Raw genomic sequence first — 19,052 nt, 5'->3', positions numbered from 1 at the left:
TCCTCACCACTCTCCAAGAGCTAGGTACCATTCATCTCATTTTACAAACAAGGAAACACCAATAAAGTCTCTTGCTCAGTGGACACAGGTGGGGTCAGAGGCAGGGTTTAAGCCCAAATCTCAACCTACATCTGCACTATTAGCCTCAGGGCCTCCTGAGTTCGAGGAGAAGCTGGAAGATGCATTTTGGAATGTAGAAAGAAATATGTGCTCCAAATTTACAACCCTTTCCAACAAACACAGAAACATAAAGCCACTGTGATTTTTCTTCCCAAAATGCCTTCTTTCCAATGAAAGAATATTAAAGTGAATTGGGGAAAGAGGAGGCTGGGGACTGACGAATATGCAACTAATAGGAAAGCTAATATAATTCACAGTGAAATTGATTTAGAATTTTGCAAGGATTTTTATGGTTGTGTATTTCACTCTTACAGCATAGCTTTAGTCTTATTTACAATTTTGATTAAATCTATACTTCAGTATTTTACATGGTGTATGAAAATATAGTCTTATGCAAACATTTCTTAGGGAGATCTGTAAAAGTGTCTCTGATAATTGATATGGCATTTCAAAATGCAGACAGTGTTTCATAATCAGATACATTTCCTGGGCTTAATGGTAGAAGGCACCTCACATTTATATTTACTAGTTTTTAATTCTCTCATTATACGTATTTGTGAGTAACTCTGACTTACCAAAACAAGAGATCTGGGGAGTAACATATTTGAAATCACTAAATAATTTCCATTTATCTTTGCCTAAAACTTTTCTCCCTCTTTGAATAATTGAAGAAGAGAAAGAGAAAATTTCACCTTTGCTCTGCTACCACCAACAGACACATATGCTTCTCTTCATCAACTCACAGCAAAATATTATGTGGCCATAAAGTTGAAAAATGCAGCCAATGTCAGACTTGCATATTTAAGCCGACATTGTTGAAAATAAAAACACAACAGTTTAATATGTCAGAGTTATTGTTTTAAGTTTCACTGTAACTATTGCTATTAAAGAGTAGTGCATTAAAGAGTAGCCACTTGAATGGGGCTTAGGCCTGCTTTATTTGTATCTGAACTCAAGGTGGGTCTCCTGGCCATGAACAATTTGTATTCTATGGCACTGTATGTTATTGTCTTTTTTTTAGTAGAGTTATTAATGCATATTAATTGTACAAGTTAGTGGATCTCATTGTGACATTTCCACATGTGCACATATTGTACTTTGATCAGAGGCACCCTGCCTTCAAACACTCTATAATGTGAATGGATTTTCAATACTCCCTCACCTTACCTGGTTAATTTCCACCTGGATCACACTGGTTTTGGACCAACTCATTCAACTAAAGATTCTATAGTGAACAAATTTCTCTTGAAAATGAGAGCAGGGCCCTCTTGAGTGGGATTACAGACCCACCCTCCATTAGGGTCAAGAGCAACACTTCCCAGAGCTAGCTGCAATGGAGAAATGGAAACTCTGTTGGGTAGTTTGAGTATTCAGATCAGAAGCACTAAACAGTGTCTAGGTAAAGATAAGAGTCACTATTTCTAGAAAATGAATGATATGTGGTAAACTACAGCAGGAAATCCCTCTCCAGGTGGCAATGAGGCCAGTGACAGAGCTCCTCAGCATGGGATAAAGGCATATTTCATTCATTCTTCCATTAGACAAACAGCAGGCAAATACTGCACATCCTATAAAGAAAGGCTATCATAATGAATAACATTAAAACTCCTCATCATGGCACAGCTCAAAAGAGGGTAAACCAATAATACAGCTGTAGATGTGATCTGCAGGTCAATTTTTTTGAAATAATTATTCAAAGTACTTTTCCAACTGAATGTAATTAACTGGGCGGCGTGTTGCTGTATATTCCACCCATGCAGACTGACCATTCCCTGAGATGAGGGCTCTAGACAAGTGTCAGGGAAGAACACTGAACCAAACACACTGAATCTCGATCATTATAGACACTACGGGATCACCTAGGAGCCAGACGCTATCTGCCGTGGGCAGGGCCTGAAGATGGTCCTCTGCCTCCTCTCTACTCCCTTTCTCCTCCATGGATTAGAGTCTGTGTCTGTTTGACTAATAATGTAGACCTTGGATGGCATAGCCTCAGGAGATGGTTACATTACGTATCCTTCCCTGTTCCCTTCCTGAGCACGCCCCGATCATGAAACAATCACACTACATTCCGCCTAGGCCACGTAGGCCACGTAGCACTGTTTGCCCCGCCTTCTCTTCCTGTTTGTCTTCCACTATAAACTAAGAGCGCGTGGTGTTGCAGGAAGCCCTTAGCTCATCAGGCTGTGGTTCCACGTGGTCCCAGCTATGGAGAATAGTTAGATTTCTTCCTTTATTCTTCATCTCCTACCGCTCTCCCGGGCTTTGGACCCTACACTGTGCGGGTCCAGGCACTATCCATAGAAATTTCAGTAAATGGTGTAAAAAAAGAAGAGGGTGGTGTAAGTACATGTATCAAGAGATCTTGCTGAGTCCTGAGGGCAGAAGGTGGGAGGTGCAAGGAAGTCTTCTCAGGAAAATGATGTGTAAACTGGGAACTGTAAGGAGAGAGAAGGGGAGGTGGGAAGGGTTCTGGGAGGATGAAGAGCATATTAGAAAGCCATGAGCCCTAGTGAGTATGTATATTTGACCCAGCAGAAAGCTGTGACTAGAGCAGCACATTCCAAGGAAAATGCTTCAAGATAAAGCCAACAAATGAAGAATCAGATCCCACACATCCAGTGAGGCCTTGGATCTTCTTCCTGAAAGCATGGTGACTATCTAAGGGATTTAGACTGGTATGGTGGGCAAAATAATGCTGGTTTCCCCAAAGACATCCACAGTCAAGTCCTTAGAACCAGTGAACCTGAAATTTTTACATGGCAAAAGGGGCTTTGCAGATATGACTAGGTCAAGAGTTTTGAGATGAGAGCATTCTCCTGTATTATCCAAATGGCTTCAATGTAATAACAATATTCTTCACTTGGGAACCGGGGAGGCAGGAGAGTCAGAGGCAGCTGAAGCAGTTGCGTGGTTTTATTTGGTCCAAGTATAAAGAGATGGAAATGTGATAGAGAAGTCAGTTAGAAAGATTTGAATTCCTGCATTGTTGGCTTTGAAGATGGAGCAAGGGACCTTAAGCCAAGACATAGAGGCAGCGTAGAATGTGGAAAAGGGGATAAAATGGACTCTCCTCTAGAATCTCCAGAAGCAACACAGTGCTGCTGGCACTAGGATTCTGACCTCTGGACCTGCAAGACAATAGCTTTGTGTTGCTTAAAGCTACCAAATATATGGTAATTTGTCACAGTAGCAAAAAGAAGTTAAAACAGTGGGCAGTGACAGCTGATCAGATGTGTGTTTCTAGGAGATTTCCTTGGCAGTGGTTTGGAATGAAACCAGAGAGATCTGTTGAGAGACAGCTGAAATGGTTTGATTGGGAGGTGATGATAATGTAGACCAGGTTTACAGCACAATTTCTCAATATTGGTGCTACTGATAGTTTGAACCAGGATTTTTGTTGTTTTTGTTCTGGAGGTTCTTGTGTACATTTTACAGTGTTTAGTAGCTTTCCTGGCCTCCACTCAGCTGTGACAACCACAAAAGTCCCCCGACACTGCAAATATACCTTGGGCAGAGGCAGAGGGGTGAGATCAAAGACTTCTTCTGAGTTAGAGAAAACCAGATAGGAGGGGTGGAGGGGTTGAAAGGAGGGCAGGGGAATGGGGAAAACGCAAGAACCAAGATACATCAATGTAAGGGTACAGATTCCCAATAATGAATGTAACTGTATTGTATACCTAAAATGTATCAAAAAACTTAATGAAAAAAAGAAAAAAGAAGGTACAAGTGTTTACATGTGAAATTAACTGGCCCAGTTATTCAAACCCGTCTTCAGAACTAAGCATATGTCATGTTTTATAGGCAAGTTCTATTTTTAAAAACGCTCTAAAATCCTTACTCAAGGGGAAATCAAATTATCCTCCTCTAATCTTCTGTATCTCTTATTTACTCTTTCTCTTGGCAACCAGCACATACATTGCTCTCATGTCTTCAGCTGTCCAAACCATGGCTCTTACCCAGTGGTGTCTTCTGGAGCAGTTGTGTGGGTCTTGAGAGGACCTAGAAGAAGGAGTCGTAGAAATGACTTCCAAAAAGAGGAATGCACAGGCTCAGCTTAAGTGAACTTGACTTTATTTTTAATTAATAGCCTTATTAAGAAAATGCATATAAAATACACCCATTGAAACTTTGATTCAATGGTTTTTAGTATAGCCATAGGCATTTTCACTGTCTCATAAGAGAACATGTGCATCACTCCCCAAAAATAAACCTTATACCCAGGAAGGGTGATTCCCTATTTCCTCCCCCCTAGGAGGCGCTAATCTACCATCTATATAGTTTTGCCTAATCTGGACATTTTTATACAAGATATGGTCTTCTGGGCCTGATTTTTTTCACTTAGCATACTTTCGAGATTCATCCATATTGTACCATGTGTCAGTAATGCATTCCTTTTCATGGTCTAATAGTCTACTGAATGGATAGGCCACATTTCGCTTATCTGTTCCTCTGTTGATGAACATTGAAGTTGTTTCCACTTCTCTTAGGTTTGTTTTGATAAAATTATTCCATGAATGTGACTGGATGGGATGAGGCTCTTCGTGGTGGAAACAAATTTAAACTTTCCTGATCCATTCGTGAAGTAAAGAAATAGTGGATGCTTGTATTAAGAACCTCATTATGGCAGCTTTAGAGCTCTGTTTTAGACCCTAGGGATTATGATGATGAATAAAATAAAACCTCTGCTCTCATTATTTATTTCATTCTAAAGGGAGAAAGCAGGACGTAAACCAACCAGGCAAGACCAAAATTCATTTCTTCAACCCTCTGTTGAACACTTACTGCACGCTGCTCCTCAGCAACACTAGGTAGGCACAAATGGAGAAGGAACATGGCTTACCTTGCTCACCCAGAAATCACAGTAGGGTGTGCTGATGGTTATAATAAATGTGTGAGCTAAAATCTTTGCACAAAGACAGGGGAAGAATACCGAAAGGCAGGAAAGCATTCACAGAGGAGGCACACTTTGAGTTGAAACCTGAAAACACCTCCTGTCTGGAGGATGTGAAGTTCACAAGGGGAACCTGGGGAGAGAAAAGGAAAAGATGGAGCCCACGTCTGCCGGTGCATGTGGCTCATCCGGTTGGTAACGCTCTGTCCAGTTCAGGCTTCCTTCCATGTGGCTCCTTGTTTTGCAGTTTCCGCACCAGGTCTTGCAGCGCCTGCAGCTTGTCTCCTCCTTGATGGACTTGGGCTCATGTGACCTGTGTCCTCTTGGTGACTCTCCCCTTTGGCCGCCTAACAATGAGCAAAACCAGGTCCTTCTTGCTCCATCTCAGGCTCGCTGTGGTCCTTGGTGGTGAAAAGGTGGCAAGCCTGAGGGTCTCAGAGAGGAAGTGGCCCTCACTGCCATCTAATCCAGCCCTGGTACCCATACTCCTCTACTTCCCAGCATCCACTGGGAGGCACAATCCGGAGACAAATCACCTCTCACCCAGTCCCTGAAGTAAGTCCCAGCCCACCACTGAAAGAAAAAAGTTAGCAAGCGTCTCTGCTGTCACCTGCACCATGGAAATGAAAGCAGACCTTCAGTCCTCAGCTCTCTCCTGCCTGAGGTTATGTCTGGTGCACACCCTTGACAGTGCCAGGCCCAGAGGATGCCCTGGAGAAATATTAGCGCTTATTCCCTTTGCATTTCCCTTAGCCTTTAACCCCAGCCCCAGGGAACTCTAGATACCATGGGCCTCAGCATTGTTGAAAGGTCTTATCCCTTTCTTTTAGCACACAAGATGCATTCATTATTTATAGGAGAGTGTTCCGATATTACAGAAGCATTTAATTTTAATTGATCTATGGACATGAATAAACGAAGTTTAACAGCAAAAGTAATTCAAACTTAACTTGATGTTCTGTAACTGCGTAAACTCTCAAGTCCCAGGGTTTCAGAAAAAATATGAAAGTGCAGGCACCAACAACACTACTGACCGGTTTCTCCTACAGGACTGACAGTGTCCTCTCTGCTGCCTGCATTTCCAAGGATAACAGAGGGAAAGCCATCAGCCCAGATGCCCAGGGATCCTCTAGCAGGGACTCAAGTCCTTCTGGAACCCATTCACAGACAATCAAGAGGGCTTCTCCCCTCTTCAGGCCTGGGTTCCCTGCGGTGGCTCCTGTGTTGACCCAGCATCACCCATCACCCCCAGGCTGCGGTGCTTCCACTGGACTCTGGAGTCACATTGTTTAGCCTGAATCCTGGTTCAGCTTCCCCAGCCATGCAACCTTGTGCTTACCAACTTCTGTGGGCCTCAGGTCTTGGTCTGTACAATGGGGCGGTGTCACTGCATGTCTCCAGGGTAGATGAGAGGCTTGATTTAGAAGGATGTGTAAGGACAGTGCTCAAGTGTTAGTGCTCAGTCTTTCCCTATCTCATTCCACCAGGGGGCAGGACGGGAGCTCTAAAATGGTGGTAGACTTTCAATAGAATATTCACTGACTCTTTCTTCCATGATCCTGAAAGGCCTAATGGTGTCTGAGTAGGATTTATTGCATAAAGGAATATCTCAAAAATCGGGGAAAGAAGTCAGTTCTTAAGAAGAAAAAAAGCAAATCAAGCCAGAGTTCATCTCTATTTCATTCTTTAAGATATGCAGGTTCAAAGCTGCTGTGCAATATTGGGGAACCACAAAATACAATCGAAATGATTCATCTTATTTTATTTCAAGTCAACCTGGAGTGAAAAATATTTTTATACAAAGCACAGTAATTTATGCAGCAGCCATTCTGTAACGAGCAGGTTCAATAGCAGATAATTATGTGGAAAGTACTTAAATGCTAACTATGTACTTTTAAAAAGTTGCGAAAGTAGGTTCATAATTAAATTATAATTACAAGTAAAAATTGAGACAATGATTATTCCCCAAGAAATTCGCACATTTTTATTTCCAGTGTTAGGAGCAGCTTCTCATATACTCTGATTCATTTCTTTTGTTTCTAGCTACACTGTGATCCAACGCGTTTTGCATGATGGATTTTAAATTTAAAATTAACTAAAATTATCTTTCAGATTACTAATTACCATATACAATGATTTCAATAGACTAGCCCAGTTGCCATTAAAAAGTAGTTTGTGAGCATAAGAGTTTGAAATTTTGGAAGACTTATAGTGGGGCTAAAGAGAATATTGGCTGATCATTTGACAGAAATTAAGCTACAGGCAGAAATGGAGAAAGTTTTGAAGCAATATGTTTTCTTTATTAATACTTGTAATACATTAAAATTTCAAAGTTTTTTAAAATAAAGCAAGTCATGATCCATTTATGGGGAGGAATACACACATCTAAGATTGTGGCAACACCATAAACATTTCCAAACATTACCACTCATAACATCCAGTTGCAAGGGGAAGAAGGTACATGTCAATTGCCGAAGGGCAAAAGGGAGTTTTACTGGTTCATAAATTTAAAAAAAACCAGAGTCCTATACAATTGACCTTCAGGTCTGGCTGAATCAAGACTCTGAAATGCTGTCATTATAGTTTAAGTTCTGGCTCTCTCTAGCCCCCGGCCCTTTTTCGCTCAGTAGAAACTTTTTCTCAGGCAGGCACTCTCCACATGGTAGAAAAGAGCTACTGGAAGTACCAGCCACACCCACGTCTACTATCAAAACTCAGGAAGCCCAATGGAAGATGAGTGCTTTTTTCTGAAAGCTCTAGCAAAAATCTCAAGCTTAAATCTCATTGGTACAAAGATAGTAAGTTGCCTTCTTTTAACCAATCACTTGGTAACCAAGATGACACTGTGTTCTGATTGGCAAAGAGTTGACACTTTGGAGCTAAGGTAGAGTCATGTATTACTACACAGGGGGGTGAGATTCCAAAGAGAAATCGAGCTATTGCTCCCAATAGAAATAGAAGGAGATGCCCAGCTGAACAGCCAACACACCAGACTTTCTCCTCATTCTCTGTTCCTTCTTCACTGCTTCATAATTGGGTCTTCAGCTCTGCTCAGCTGCTCCTTACTGTAGACTAAGTCTTCTTATCCTTTTGTCAAATCTATATATTTCAACTGACACATAATTGTCCAATAAAAATGGGAGCTGATGAATTTTTTTAATGTACATCTGGTCATGTTACTATCTGTCTTCACCTCTAACCCTATGGTAATATATAAACATACACAAAATAGAGAAATAATACCATGAAAGTCCATAAATCTTTCTTTCAGCTTCAAAAATTTGTCAAATTTATTTTTTATGACCTCCATTCCCTGCACATTTTTGCCAGAGAATTTTTAAGCAAACCCTCAAACCCATGTTATTTCTCCCATAATACTTCCAAGGACATAAAAGGGACTTTTTCCCTTGTCATTTTCACACCTGCCAGTATTAATAGTGTCTTAATATTGTTATGAGCATTTCCCCTCAACTTATTTGAGAGTGTCTTTCTAGAATCATTTGAATAACAAACTCTACTCATTGCATTTGGTTGATATGATGTTTAAGGTTTTTTTTTTCTACATGAACTTCTTATTTTCTGGTTTGCATGTTATTGGTTTGTTAGACAACCAGACTGTGTCATTTGTCCAACATAGCATCCCATATTCTGGGCCTGACCAATTGCTTCCAGGTGGTAACATTAGCCTGTTCTTCACTCCTTACCTCCTGATGCCTTGATCAGATTCCAGTGCAGTTATTCTGTTGTTTATTCTTCCCAGTGTTGTGTAGATGTCCCCCTAAGGCTGTCTTGACTTAACACCACCCTCTCCTCCCCAAGACCCTTCCCTCCCTCCATCTCAACATCTTGTGTTCTCTGTCCTGATACTTCTGGCAGACTTTTATTTCTTTGGTATCACCAGGCTTCTACCAGGTCAGTGCTTTCTCCCTGTTGAGGCGGATCCTCTCTTCTCTCTGGCCCAGTCAATTCCACACCCCCTTAAGGAAACCACCTCCAGCCCTCCCTCCACCAGGTCAAACCTTCCTACTAAGTGCTCTGAGAGCACCACGTCCTCTACACCTTATCACTGCCACACCTTCCACCCATTTATGTGATCGTTTAATAATGTCTGCCTCGTCTGGAGAGTGTAAATTTTATGAAGGAAACCATGATGTTTGACCATAAATATCTGTGGAAAGTATGAATTTGTTTTTAAGAAAAGACACATACACACACTCTCCAATTCAGTCCGATCTCCTTCCTTAAACCTCCCCAGTATGTTCTTTTCATCTTTCATTGACAGAAAAACTGCTGCCAGTTATTTTTGCTAGCTTTATGTCATGATCATGATAGTCCATCTTGTACCTATTTGTAAGTCTTACGATTGTTCTACAAAATAGAAGCCAATGCCCCATTTTACAGATGGCTTTCTTCCCAATCCCACCAAGCCAGACCACTTCTGAAGCCACAATTGTGATTAATCTTCTTAACAATCCTGCAAGACAGTGTCTTCACCCTCATTTTATAGGGTGACCAACTGTCCCACTTTGCCTGAAGTAGTTCTCTGGATATGACACTTTCAGGACTAAAACCAGAGAGCCCTGTGTAGATGGACACAAACTGGTCACCTCATTTACAGATGGGTCTCACAGTCACTGGGTTAACGAATGGTGGTGCTAGGGTTCTTTCCCACATCTCTCAATTCCTAAAGCCCACACTGTGATGCCTAATGGTTACTTTGTAACTACAAAAACCGGAACTCCAAAACTTAGCCTCTTGTTTACCACCCTCATATGACATTAGCGCTTCTATTCCCAACAGAAAAACTACCAAATGAAATATGTCCTAATTTTTCACTTTGGAATCAAAGAGTTTTTAGACTTTCTTTTTATCGACAGAATTATAGCCATGTACCATATAATGAGATTTCAGACAACAGACTCAGTGTATGACTGTGGTCCGATAAGATTATAATGGAGCTTGAAATTTCTGATCACTTATCGATGTCACAGCCATAACCACATCATAGTACAACACATTACTCGTAATTATGGTGATGCTGATGTCAGCATACCTACTGCTCACACTGCCAGTTGTATAAAACTATGGTATGTACAGTCATGTACACTTCATAATTCCTGACAGTGATAGTAAGTGGCTGCTACTTACTGGCTTATGTACTTTCTATACTACACTTTATTGCTATTTTACTATGTGCTTTTCCTACTTAAACAAAAAAAACGTTTAGTGCAAAATAATGTGCCATGTTACCTCAGCCATAACCTCATCTATCTTGTGTTTACCACAATAGTTGATGGCATCAAAAGATCGTGTCAAGTGATTGACCTACACCCTGTTGGTCTTCATCCACAAGAACACTCTGATGTTCAGATAGCAATGAAGTCACCAAGTGATATATTCCTCAGAGTGCAACTGTTATGGTTAGAATGAAAATGACTCCAAAAGCCTCATACATTTGGACAGTCATTGCATTATGGCGGCATTCCAGCTGACTTGCTGTTGAGAGGTTGGTTCTGGTCAGAAGAGGCAGAAGAGGCAGGTCACTGTGGACGTGACCTGAAAGCCTAAGGCTCCTTTCCTGGCTCCTCCCTTGATCATCCTACTTCCTGTTCACCATGAGGTGACCCACTTGTCTCCCAAGCCCCTCTGCCATGGTGCCCTCCCATGGAGCCAGCCAGCTGTGGACTGAAACCTCTACAAGCTGTGAGTCAGAATAAATCCTCCTTTAACTTCTGGGTATCAGGTATTTTGTTCCAGCAATGAGAAAGTGAAGAAGATTGTATCTCTGTAATGCAGTGACAAATGCAGTACATTCTTTTGTGTGACTCTGAACCCTTCTTCATGCTCAATCAGATGACATTCTGCCATATTCTCAGACAATGCCAAACATTGAAAATATAGATTGGTCACAATAAATTATCAAACTCAAATGTAATTAATCAAAAGCATGGTACCAGTCCTTTTAACTACTTATTCTGCATCTTTATTTGATGTAAAATGCCTCTGGAAGAGATTTAATTGTGACAACTAATTAATCTGTTCATTTGTTTCCAGTTCTGTCCTAGCTATAGTGCACCTACCACAAGCCTTAGCTCAAACAACAGCAGTGGTATTAATGAGAGGATAATTCCTGCAATTTGGGGAAAACTGTACAAACAAATCAGAATTCTTGTTAAATCTGTGCTAATGTTCAAACACACTTCATCAGACTTATCAAAACAGCAAATCAAGCTACCACTTAAAGAAAATAGTTCAGATCAAATAGCAGTACTCATCAGAATATTCATTCACTTTGAAGAAGAACACTCAGTAAAATGGCTTTTAATCAGCTCTGGGACACTCTAACCTTGGGGGCTTCTGGGCAAATGATGTCTTTATTATTCTCCCTGAGACCACAGAGCTCCCCAATTGAATTTGAAACCCATTTATGTCACGAAGCTGTCTAAAGATCAAATGCCAAGCAATGCCCTCAACCAAGAGCAATTAGCAAACTTAGATCTTCCTTAGCCCTTTTATCAAAGAGAACCATTGGTTTGCTTTAAAAAAACATGCTTGCTCTTTAGTAAAATCACTTGAGTCCTTCAGGAAGCAAAATTCTATGTGCTTGGAATTCCCTAAGAATGAGAAGCCACACTTAAGAGTTCATGACAAAGAACCAGACCCAACTACCATTTAATGAGCAGACAATATTAAACTTATTTATATTAAATGATATATTAAACATATTTATAAAGAATAATTACAATGATCATAACAAAATTAATATTCCATATGTTAAACATTTAAAATAATAAAATAGGAAAAAAACCTGTATGCCAGGTACTGAACCAAGCACTTCAGCTGCTTGTTCTTACTCCCTTCTCAAATTTAAAAAAAAGTGGGTATAAATACTTTTATTATCTTTATTTAAAAAAACTAGTCCGGGGCCAGCCAACCACAGCCCATTGTCCAAATCTGTCCTACCATCTTTCATTGTTAAAATAAAGCTTTATTGAACCAGCCATGCCTATTCACTGATACACTGCCTATACCTACTTTCCCAAGTCATATCAGAGTTGAGACAGAGACTAACCACAAAGCCTGAAATATTTATCATCCACACCTTTACAGAAAAGTTTGCCATCTTCTCTATAAACTACAATAGATACAAGGCTCAGAAGAGAAGACATAATCTCTAATTTTAAATTTGTTATATTTCTATAAAGGGAATAAAAAGAAATTTTGAAATATTATTAAGGCATCAGTAATATCTTCAGTAATTTAGTATCATCATCTGTATATCTTTGCTTGATTACAAACATCTGTAGTCTCAAAGCAGATGAGGGCCACCCCAGGAAACAGACTTTGCACTTTCAAAAGAATGTCTCCTACGTTCTTCTCCACACTGCGTGGGGGAGCAATTTTGCCTGAGTCCCTTTTCCACCTGCTGCCCATGCTGTCCTATTAGACCCTAGGGTTGTGATGTGGTCGTTTGCTCTCAAACTCTTATTTCCTTGCTCAGCTTCTCCAACCTGGCATCTTTTCTGCTATTGACTCATCTCAGCGGAACCCTGATTCCAGTTACAGTTTGTGCCCTTAGTTTTGACATCAGCCTGGAGACACTTTCATGCCTGCCCTTGGCCTGCCCTTGGCTTCTCTCTCTGGCTCTCTTGATATGCATGGGTCTGAGAGTCATTTACTATCACACCATGAGGCTCAACATCCAGCAACAAATACACAGAAGCATTTTGAAGAGTAGCTCTTTTAAAACAGAAACTTAAATTTCATAAATAATGCATGAATTCATTCTACTTGGAAGAGTTCAAACATTGCAGATGAGAAGCTAAATCACTTTAATCGCCATTCCTTGACCACTGCTCAAGAATGAGACATCAATAGTGCCCAACAGATTGCCAAAAGAAATGAAAGGGAAGACAAAGTGTTGGCAGCCCTGTGGGCCACAAGATGCTCACAAGACTTGAGGGCATTTTGACAGCGCTTCCTAACATTAAAATGCTACAGCTTCTCTGTCTTGGCAAAACCACCACTTGCTATTTACCCTAGAAAAATACTCAAACAGGAGGACAAAGAGGCAAATTCACAGATGCACAGTACACAGGAGTTGTAATGGTGAAAATAAACAATTGTACGCAACTTTACAATGTGGCAGTGTTCATGGTATTTGCAGCATATGAGTACAGGCACGCAAACCATATCACAATAGACTCTTGTTTTCCAAGTCCTTCCTTTATCAACATCCCTTTCACCAAATCGTACATGTGCAGCAGTAAGGTAAATACATTAAGTGAACTAGAAGGAAGTTTTAGAGGATTTCTTTTCTCTCTTCTTTGGCCAAAATAACAAGTAGGTAGAATTAGGATGGAGAACATATTTTTTTCATAAATCTAACAGGAAATATTAGTAGATCTGAAAGAAAATAAAAGGCAACTCTTGGTGAAGATGATATGAGAACATACAGGTCAGAATAATAATCATCTTGGCCCATCACAGACAATCTTTTTATATTTACAATGTCTGGTTCTGATTCCATTTTTCTAGCATTCACATTTTATCCTTAGTTTGATCATGGTAGTCCATGCAAATATCTTCTGGAATAGTTTTAAATTGTACCCTTATTGTTGGCTTTGTAACTAAGGACGGGACCTAACTAAAATCCACACTCACATAAACCGTGTGACCAACATACAAGCTCAGTTTTTGGTGAGTTCACTACTGGATTCCAACCTTTTTGCTGTTGAGATTTTTTTTTTTTCATACACTATGTCACTTAATCTTCCCACAGCCCCTGTTAGAATTCACATCTCATAGATAAGAAAAATGCATAGCAAGGGGTTAACTACCGTGTTCAAAGTCATAGCATCACTAACTGACGTAGTAAGCTTTAAAATCCATGCAGCCTCACCCCAGTCTTTGCTCTTAACCATCAGCCATGTATATCTTCCCGGTCCAGAAACACTGTAAGCCAAGGCAGGAAACCCTGGCAAGGTGTGCTGGGGAGAGGTTGAAGGCTCAAAGGCATCTTGTCCACTCACCACAGAGGAGTTGGTTCAAGATCTACACTAAAAAAGAATCAGAACTAAACTCAGTGCCTGGATATTGTTTATCAGCAAGGTGGAGCTGTTGAAGTCTTTGCCATTGGATGGTATTATAAATTTTGTGCTTCAAGAAAGATCAAACTGGTACGATGGATTGGAGAGGAAAGAGAGAAAGACCTTTTCGAAGTTCTGTATTAAAACAGCCCAAGCGTGACACTGTAAGGGCTTAAACTTCTAGTAGAGGAAAAAATAGAAAGAGTCTGAGACTTGTGAAAGGAATCTTCTTTTCCTCATGTCTGTTCAGTCTATGTTGCAAGGCAGTGTTTTGCCTTCAATGGTGAGGCACACTTTCCATCTCCTTTTTTGGGAATTTGTTCCATTCCAAACCCCTTCCACTGTCGTCGAAGTTGTGGTTAGCATTAAGCAGTGCAGCCATCTCTTATGGTGACTAAAAAGTATTCTCAGCGGCTCCAGAGTGGAAGTGAGATGGTGCTTCAGAGCAGAGAGCATTAAGGTTAATTACCTAATAATTTACTACGGTGAGTGCATCTGTAGACATTTTGATTTTCACTAATTATGGTGTTAAGCAAAGTAAACAACCCTCTGTTCCTATTCTGGCTGTGAGCAACATGTCAAGGGGAACCGTTCCTGTGATTTATAAGCCCATTGCTTTCCCCTTGAGCACAAGGCCACTTGATGGGACATGGAAAGACCAATAGTTTCACAGCCCCCATGGATTGGTTTAGTAAAGATTTCCCTTAATAGGACTGTGAGCCAACCAGCCTCTGCTGCACCACTGAATGTGCCATTCAGAGTAAACTGGCAGGAGCGATGCTAATGTGATTAGGTGAGTCCCAGAGCTCTCAGTATTGACAACATCTTCTGTGTTTGGAGAGGTGAGTAGTGGTGGTAGGATAGGAGCATTAGATCTTGCCTGAGAGAGAGAGAGAGAGAGAGAGAGAGAGAGAGAGAGAGAGAGAGAGAGAGAGAGAGAGAGAGACAGAGAGTAAAAAGGCCAAGAGTACAATCAAGCTCAGGCTCAATGCCCAGCCCCTGCAATGACTGGCCTTAGGCAAACATGTTAACCATTAAAGACATCTACTTCCTCTAACCAGGGAGAATGGTACTGCTTTGTATAATTATGATGAGAACTGTATTTGATGCTTAAATTATACAGAGCATCTGAGATCTTTGCCAACTGTTATGGCTTGTATCTAGATGTCCCCCCAAAGCCTTATGTGCTCATTGGTGGGACTTTTCAGATGTGGCTGGATCTAGAGTGTGTGCTGCTAGGATCAAAGATGTGATACTGGGATTGATTCATGGTGTGGTGCTAGGATTAAGGATATGAGTGTATGTTTAGGATGGGTAGCCTGGATAAAATATAAGGGACAGAAATGGTCACTTGCTTGCTGCTTGCTGCCTTCTGCCTACCTTGCTTTGCCATGAACTGTTTCTCCTTTGTGATGCCCCTCTGCCATGCCTCCCTGGCTTGGAGCAAGCTGACTATGGACTGAAACTTCTACAAACTGTGAGCTAAGTAAGCCTTCCCTCCTTTAACTTTATTGGGTATTTTGTCTCAGCAATGAGAAAAGTAACTAAGACACCAACTCAAATATGACTTCCACTTCTCCTGAATTTCTCCCAAAGAATTCCCTTTTCCTCTCTCAGGCCAAGGATTTAGATGAGAACTGAGTCTCTATCTCTATCTTCAAGGAAGTTTGACCTGAGCTTGGTCAATCAAAGCAATATGCCTCCTAGACACCAAGATCAGTTTCAGGATAGACCCATTACCCAAGCCAGGCCAATCAGGCTGAAAAGGGACAACTCAAGTTATTTTTTGTTACATTTTGGAGAAAGAGGGATACTCAATTTATGCTCAATTTATAAAAGTATAGGATGTCAGCTAAGAGAAAATGACTGCCACATCAGGGGGAAATCATATTGAGAAGGAGGCTAAGCAGAGGAAAGGGAACAAAACAACACAAAGTAATGATTGGGTCTTTGTGATCCTGTTTGAACTCCTGGATTCAGCCATGCCTGAATTCAAAGGCACCAAAACTGTTTCTTTCATGAGCCAATAAATTACCATTTTTGCTGTGACAGTTGAAGTATGGCTTTTGGGAATTTGCAACCCCCAAACTCCTAGTGCTTTAGTAAGGCTTTAGCCAAGTTTACAAAGTAGAGAAGGTACTAAGTAAACACTATTTGTTATTGTTATTGCTACTATTATTAAGAAGGACTCCAATATTCACTGCTGTTCTCAAGTCACCTTTCCCCCAAATTATTCAAAGTCCTAGTTTCTGATGTGATTCAAAATAAGGCAAATGTTCCTGATTAAGATAATCTCTTTAAAACTAAGAGAAAGGCACAGAGATGTTTAAAGCAGTTGCACTTCAGAGAGGAAGAGAGGGAGAAAAACAAAAAACGATGGACTTTTGGTCAGAGGCTTGGGAATTCAGAAGACACTCTCTCCGGGTTGTGTGCTCAGCCATCGCTGGTACGGAGCTTCTTCTCCATGGGTACAAGAACTCTGAGCATCCACCGCATCACAGTACACAGCTTGGCACACACATGGCTTCTTAGGTTTCAAAGCTCTCTCATCTTGTTGGATCCCTGCAATAACCTGTGAGTCAGGCGCCTTCTAGTCAAAGGATTATTTCAGAGCCCCACTGTCCAGAGGAGGAAGCTGCCCCTGGGGCAAGAGCAAATCTGCAACGAGGATCCAAGGAGCATGACTTTCAGGTGCTCCTTCTCTGTAATGATGAATGGCTGTCGTAGGACCACATGTGAATTAGCACGGCACAGAGGGTCAACACTGGTCATCTGGTTTTAAGCTTGGCCCAACTGTTTGCTTCCTATTTCCTCTTGTGACAACTGTGTCCCCTTGTGGAAGCTCTGATCCTTCATCTCGGTCATCAGTACTGAAGCAGGCTGACCTAATGAACTACTGAAAAATTCAATGAGATGATGAGTATAAGCACATCTAACACTAAGTTCAAGGCAATAGAAGAGTCTGAAAAATGTCTGTTAAGACAGAATCTGTGGGTAGACATAAACTCTTCTGGGAAAGTCCTTTTAAGAAGCTCACATGGAGCATGAGAGAAACATAAGAGATGTTCCAGGCAGGAAAATATCAGTAGTAATAGAAAAACCCACTGATAGGGCAACACATCTTTAACAATGTGGAATGCCACCTAGAAATGTAAACAGGACCAAGTCATGCAACTCAGTGTGCCCAGATGCAACAAGAGCTGGAAGACATATTTTTAAGTTAAAGAAAGGGATAAGGCTATGCTTAAAATACATTTCTCTGTGAATCCAAAGAACACATGTAGAGGTACTTTAAAAAGTCTTGTGAGGACACACTAAGAACTGATGGTACAAATACTGACTTGAGTGTGGGAGTCAAAAAGGAAGCTAGCCATATCTGCTATGTTTTAATTTTTAACAATGAAAACTTGGCCATGAATTACTTATGTAATTAAAAATTAACACTAAGGAAACCCTTGAGACCAGTGGAAGTAACCTCAGACTGCCTCAAGCTAAAAGTCATCTGCTCATTCTACACAGCGCCAGAATAAAGGGGAATAAATATGAAAAAGACACATTCAACTGCTTTCCAAAGTATAAAACAAAGGGTAAAAAACAAGCTGATTGACTGAATTTTTTGCTTTTTTTAATTTTTTTTTTTTTTTTGCTTTTAACTGGTTGTGTCCCACATATACAGTGCAATTATCTTCTCTCAAAATATCATCACTCAGTTGAACGATCTTGCCACTTGAAAAACAGGTTTGGCACAATTGATGTATATTGTTGTGAAATTATCATCAACTTTCATTTCTCTTCAGAAAATATTTCACAATGACACTGATGAGTCCTGTTGTTTTATATCTAATACCTTAACCCAGTTTAGATCCACAGTCTGCATAAAATCCTTGAAGTGTGACCTTAATGGTGGAAGCATCCTGTATGAGACAGTGTTGCATCTGAAATACAGTTCCTCTGGGCTCACACAACATGGACAGTCATATATCCCTGGGCTCCCCTACCCCAGCATGATCTTAGTGATCTCTGCTCCCACAAGGTTGCCTCTTGATCCTTGCTGTGAATTATATGAGGCTTCAACTTTTATAAACCCTGCTTCTGGAGCCCTGGAGCACATGGGTCAGTTTGCCTCCACATGAGCAGCTTCAAAGCCACTTACATGGGTCCAAAGTAGAAATCTATTCCATCCCCCTTGCTGACTTGACCCATTTGCATGGATTTAGAGACCATCACTTAACCACCCGAGTTCTTTTCTTTAGTCTCGATCTTTTGTCTGAGTCCTGGATTCATATAACCAACTGACCAGTAGCATCTCTGCTCTCCTACACATTTCAAAGTCTTAACATATCGAGATGAAGCCTATCGTTTTGCTCTACCAAATCCTCTTTCTAGTTTCTCTCATCTCAGTAAATGACTCCAACATCCAAGGGGCAGCAGTGTGAGTCACTCTTGCATCCCTATTGTTCCTTTTCATTCCCCATATTCACAGGTTTGACTTTCAAAGTTTCTCTCAAATCTATCTGCACTCTTCCCAGTCTGATCTGAGCTACCATCACCTCTCACCTGGTCTACAGCAGTACCTTCCTCTCAGTTACCCATTTCATCTTTGCCCCCTTATTTTTTGCAATGCTCGTCCCTTTTCATGACTTTCCACTATACTTAGTTTAAAATCCCCTCCTTGCAGTCCACCAGACTTGCAGAAATGGAGACCAGATAACTCCCAAACCTTAGCTACCTGCCTCTCTCGCTCCCATTGCCAAATTTAACCACACAAACCTTCTGTTGTGCCCTAGGAAACCACTTCCTACTACATGTCCTTTCCCCTGGTTTTTGCAACCATGGCTCCTTTTCACTCTCTCAGCAGGTGTTGGCCTCAATCACCTCCTTCCAATGCCTCCCTTCATCATTCTGTGACCACTAGGGTGAACTCTGCCCCAGGGATTGGTTGGCACACT

The sequence above is a fragment of the Heterocephalus glaber genome, unplaced genomic scaffold (assembly GCF_053883595.1).
Source record: "Heterocephalus glaber isolate CG9 unplaced genomic scaffold, H.glaber_assembly_v1.0 deba00001673, whole genome shotgun sequence".
Classification (NCBI taxonomy): domain Eukaryota; kingdom Metazoa; phylum Chordata; class Mammalia; order Rodentia; family Bathyergidae; genus Heterocephalus; species Heterocephalus glaber.
Note: the sequence above shows the minus strand (reverse complement) of the source record.